This window comes from Mandrillus leucophaeus, unplaced genomic scaffold, assembly GCF_000951045.1.
Source record: "Mandrillus leucophaeus isolate KB7577 unplaced genomic scaffold, Mleu.le_1.0 Scaffold24, whole genome shotgun sequence".
NCBI lineage: Eukaryota > Metazoa > Chordata > Mammalia > Primates > Cercopithecidae > Mandrillus > Mandrillus leucophaeus.
The window spans coordinates 3,938,913-3,943,944 of record NW_012102476.1 but is presented as its reverse complement, the minus strand read 5'-3'; the positions used below and the strand labels follow the sequence as shown (position 1 = coordinate 3,943,944).

Sequence of the window (5,032 nt, the reverse complement as noted above, 5' to 3'; positions counted from 1 at the left end):
GTGATCCACCCGCCTCGGCCTCCCAAAGTGCTGTTACAGGTGTGAGCCACCACGCCTGGCCCCGGAATTTATGTTTTAAAGACGAGGTCTCATTTTGTTGGCCAGTTTTGTCTTGAACCCCTGGCCTCAAGCAATCTTCCTGCCTCGGCCTCCCAAAGTACTAGAGTTACAGTTACAGGCATGAGCCACTGTGCCTGGCCTAGATCAGATATTTAATACACTTTTTCTTTCTCTTTCTTTTTTTTGGGGGGTGGGGAGAGGTTGGTTTTCACGTTTTTAGTGGGAGCCATGGGAAGGTCCTCCTCTGTCAGTGGAGGTGCTCACAATTTCTTCAGCCACTCCAAACTGGGGCCTTGGGGGTCCTGGGGGCGGCTGGGCACGTCGGGCGTGTTCCCGTCATCGCAGATAGGCACTGGGTAGTTGTAGGGCATTGCCTCATTGATCATGGTGGAGTACTTGGTGTAGGGGCTAAGTGGGGGTAGAATTACAGCGAGGCTCCAGATGATGAAGGACCCGACCAGCACTGGCTCCCTGGCCCAGGAAATCTTGAGGAAAATGCTGAGTCTCGTGGCCATCTTGGTCTCGGTGGTGGCGACAGTGGCCTTTTTTTTTTTTTTTTTTGAGATTGAGTCTCGCTCTGTCACCCAGGCTGGAGTGCAGTAGCGTGATCTCAGATCACTGCAACCTCCGCCTCCCAGGTTCAAGCGATTCTCCTGCCTCAGGCTCCTGAGTAGCTGGGATTATAGGCGCGTGCCACCGCACCCAGCTAATTTTTTTATGTTTAGTAGAGATGGGGTTTCACCATGTTGGCCAGGCTGCTCTCGAACTCCTGACCTCGTGATCTGCCTGCCTAGGCCTCCCAAAGTGCTGGGATTACAGGCGTGAGCCACCACGCCTGGCCTCTTTTTTCTTTTCTTTTTTTTTTTTTTTTGAGATAGGATCTCAATCTGTTGCCCAGGCTGGAGTGCAGTGGCGCAATCAAAGCTCACTGCAGCCTCAAATTCCTGGGTTCGAGCAATCCTCCAAACTTGGCCTCACCAGCATCTGGGCCTACAGGCCTGCACCACCAGGCCCAGCCTCTTTTTTTTTTTTTTTTTTTTTTGAGACAGAGTCTCGATCTGTCGCCCAGGCTGGAGTGCAGTGGTGCTATCTTGCCTCACTGCAAGCTCCGCCTCCCGGGTTCACCCCTTCTCCTGCCTCAGCCTCTAGAGTAGCTGGGACTACAGGCGCCCACCACCAGGCCCGGCTAATTTTTTGTATTTTTAGTAGAGACGGGGTTTCACCGTGTTAGCCAGGATGGTCTCGATCTTCTGACCTCAGGATCCACCCGCCTCGGCCTACCAAAGTGCTGGGATTACAGGCGTGAACCACTGCACCTGGCCCATAAAGATGGGGTTTCACCGTGTTAGCCAGGATGGTCTCAATCTCCTGACCTCGTGATCTACCTGCCTCAGCCTCCCAAAGTGCTGGGATTACAGGTGTGAGCCACCATGCCCGGCCTCTATTTGGGTTTCTAAAAAAGAAAGAGGGCCAGGCAGTGGCTCATTCCTGTAATGCCAGCACTTTGGGAGGCTGAGGCAGGAGGATCACTTAATAACATAGTGAGACCCTATCTCTACAAAAAAACTAAAAATTCGCTGGGTTTGGTGGTGTGTGACTGTGGTCCCAGCTACTTGGGAGGCTGAGTCGGGGGTGGGGTGGGGGGGGTACTACCCAAAAAGTCAAGGCTGCAGTGAGCTATCACTGCCCCACTGTACTTCAGCCTGAACAGAGTGAGACCCTGTGGCAAAAAAAAAAGAAGAATAAGAAAAAGAGAAGGAGGACAGTTAGGGATAATATATGTATGTTTACTTATGCATAAAATATCTCTGGAAGAAGAAAAACAATTCATAGCCTATTTCTGAGGAAGGAATCTGGGGAACTTGGGATCAAGGATTGAAGGAAATTCACTTTTTCTAGATCCTTTTATATTTTAATTTTTCATCATGTGCCTATAATGACCAATTTAAAAGCAAACTGACTCCTACAAAGCACCACAGCATAGTAGGTGAGGAGGGTACTATACAGGGTAAGACCAGTCACAGGGGAAGAGTGATTAGTTTTACAGTAAGTAGGCTGGGTCAGCCTTCACTGAGGAGTTGACCTTTTTTTTTTTTTTTTTTTTTTGAGATAGGGTCTCACCCTGTCGCCCAGGCTGGAGTACAGTGGCACAATCTCTGCTCACCGCAGCCTCTCTTGGGTTCGGAAGATCATCTCACCTCAGCCTCCCCAGCAGTTCACACCACCATGCCCCAGTAATTTTTGTTTTTTGTAGAGACAGGGTCTCATCACATTGCCCAGGCTGGTCTCAAACTCCTGGGCTCAAGCAGTCCTCCTGCCCCACCCTCCCAATGCTGGTATTACAGGCATGCACAACTGTGCCCAGCGAGGAGTTGACATTTCAACTGAACGAATGAAGCATTTTTCAGTACAAAAACTGCACGAACAGAAGAGAGTAAGCTTGACCCAGAGCCCATCCTGGCCAGGCACTTTAGCTGGGTTCTTGTATGTATTTATTTATATTTTAGAGATAGGATCTCGCTCTGTTGCCCAGGCTTCTTGAGTGCAGTGGTGCAATCATAGCTCACTGTAACATCGAACTCCTGGCCTCAAGCAGTCCTCCCGCCTCAGCCTCCCAAAGTGCTGGGACCACAGATGTATGCCACTGCCCTACCTAGGTCCCTATAGAAGGGCAAGGGAGGAAGAGCAGACAAGGCCCTCCCCTCAGGAGCACTCTGACCTGGGGAGCAGTGTGGAGGGATGATGAGAGTGCAGCTCGGGCCAGACCCAGGCCCCACCTCTAACCTGTTGCACATTTTTATGCAAATTAGGAAAAGGCATCCCTTATTCCAGGCAGAAACCCACCCCCTACCCTGCCCCCCAGGGCCCAAGGCTTGGGAAGGAGAGCAGGAGCTGAATTTTACTCCACCCCATTTCAACTCTGGACAGAGGATTTCATGCAGGACGAAATGGTCACACTCCTAAGCAGAGGCCCTGAGGTATGAAACAACCTGCTATTTCACATCACTCAAAACAACAGGCGTGGGGTTGCTCACACCTCTAATCACAGCAATTTGGGAGGCAAAAGCATGTGGATTTCTTGAGTCCAGGAGTTCAAGACCCCAGATTGATCTTGAACATGGCGAAACCAAGTCTCTACAAAAAATACAAAAATTCGCCGGGCTTGGTGGTGCACGCCTGTGGTCCCAGCTACTCGGGAGGCTGAGGTAGGAGGATCTCTTGAGCCCCGGAGGCAGAGGTTGCAACAAGTGGAGATTGCACCAGTGCACTCCAGCCTGGAGAACAGAGCATGAACTGTCTCAAAAAAAAAGCAGCTTCTACTGGGAATATTAAATGACATTTCCATCTGCAAATTACCCTTAACTGGGCCTAGAACATAGTAGGCATGAATAAATGACCTTTTCTCTCTCACTCGTCCTTCAAGATGTACTGCTTCAAGCGAGAAATAATTGCTTTATTATCTCCTTGGGCAGTGCCCAGGACAGGAAGTGCCCCTGTCTGCATGGGGCCCACTCAGATTTTGTGTCTCTAGGAGAGGTTGTCATGGTAAACAGACTGGGAAAGTAAATGCTGGGCAGATAATTGGCCTGTGCTAAGAAAAGACCTGCTTGGACCAGCTAGAAAAGAGCAACACAGTGCGGGGTCTGAGGGAAAACTGCAGAAAGTCCCCCTGGAGGCAGGAAAAGGGCCTGGGGCAAGGTATGCAATAGTCACAGCAATAGATGGGAAATTGACCAGTCGTTGTGCCAGGTCCATTTCCAAACAGGTTAAAGTCCCAGGGAAACAAATTGAGCATCCTGGTACCTGGTTTGCAAAAACACAGTGTGGTCAGGCACAGTGGCTGACACCTGTCATCCCAGGGCTTTGGAAGGCTGAGATGGTGGGGGATATCGCTTGAGCCCAGGAGGTCAAGGCTGTAGTGAGCTATGATTGAACCACTGTACTCCAACCTGGGCCACAGAAGAAAACTCTGTTTCTCAAGGACAAAAACAAAAGTGTGCCGGGCGCCATGGCTCACGCCTATAATCCCAGCGCTTTGGGAGGCTGAGGCAGGTGCATCACCTGAAGTCAGGAGTTCGAGACCAGCCTGATCAACATGGTGAAATCCTGTCTCTACTAAAAATACAAAAATAAGCCAGGCGTGGTGGCACGTGCCTGTAGTCCCAGCTACTCAGGAGGCTGAGGTGGGAGAATCACTTAAACCCAGGAGGCAGAGGTTGCAGTGAATCGAGATGGTGCCACTGCATTCCAGCCTAGGCAACAGACACCGTCTCAAACAAACAAACAAAACAAAAGTGTAACTTAGGCCAGGCGCGGTGGCTCACACTGTATTCCCAGCACTTTGGGAGGCTGAGGCAGGTGGATCACCTGAGGTCAGCAGTTTGAGACCAGCCTGGCCAACATGGTAAAATCCTGTCTCTACTAAAAATACAAAAAGTTAGCTGTGCATGGTGGCAGGCGCCTGTAATCCCAGCTACTCAGGAGGCTGAGTCAGGAGAATCGCTTGAACCCAGCAGGTGGAAGTTGCAGTGAGCCGAGATTGCGCCATTGCACTCCAGCCTGGCAACAAGAGTGAAATTCTGTATCAAAAAAAAAAAAAAAAAGTGTAACGTAAAAGTATCTGTTAACAATTCCATATCCTTTGCCTTTTTCAAGGACTCAGGGCTACAGATTTTCTAGCTTTAAATAGGAGAAGGGAGAAGAGTGAGAGAGAGTATCAGTACAGGGGCTTCAGGACAAATATGCAAAAGAACGAAGAAACTTCTTTATGCTTCAAGCTAAGCTCAGTGGCTCACACCTGTAACCCCAGCACTCTGGGAGGCCAGCGTTGGAGGATCACTTGAGCCCAGGAGTTCAAGATCAGCCTGGGAAACATAGCCAGACCCAGTCTCTACAAAAACTTTAAAAAAAATTAGGCCCAGGCCAGGCGCGGTGGCTCAAGCCTGTAATCCCAGCACTTTGGGAGGCCGAG

The 5,032-nt window shown here is 50.1% G+C and overlaps 1 pseudogene; it reads right to left on the bottom strand.

The window, feature by feature from the left end:
• Window positions 1-320: 320 nt before the first annotated feature.
• LOC105541468 lies at window positions 321-575 on the bottom strand (annotated as a pseudogene).
• Between the last annotated feature and the right edge of the window lie 4,457 nt (window positions 576-5,032).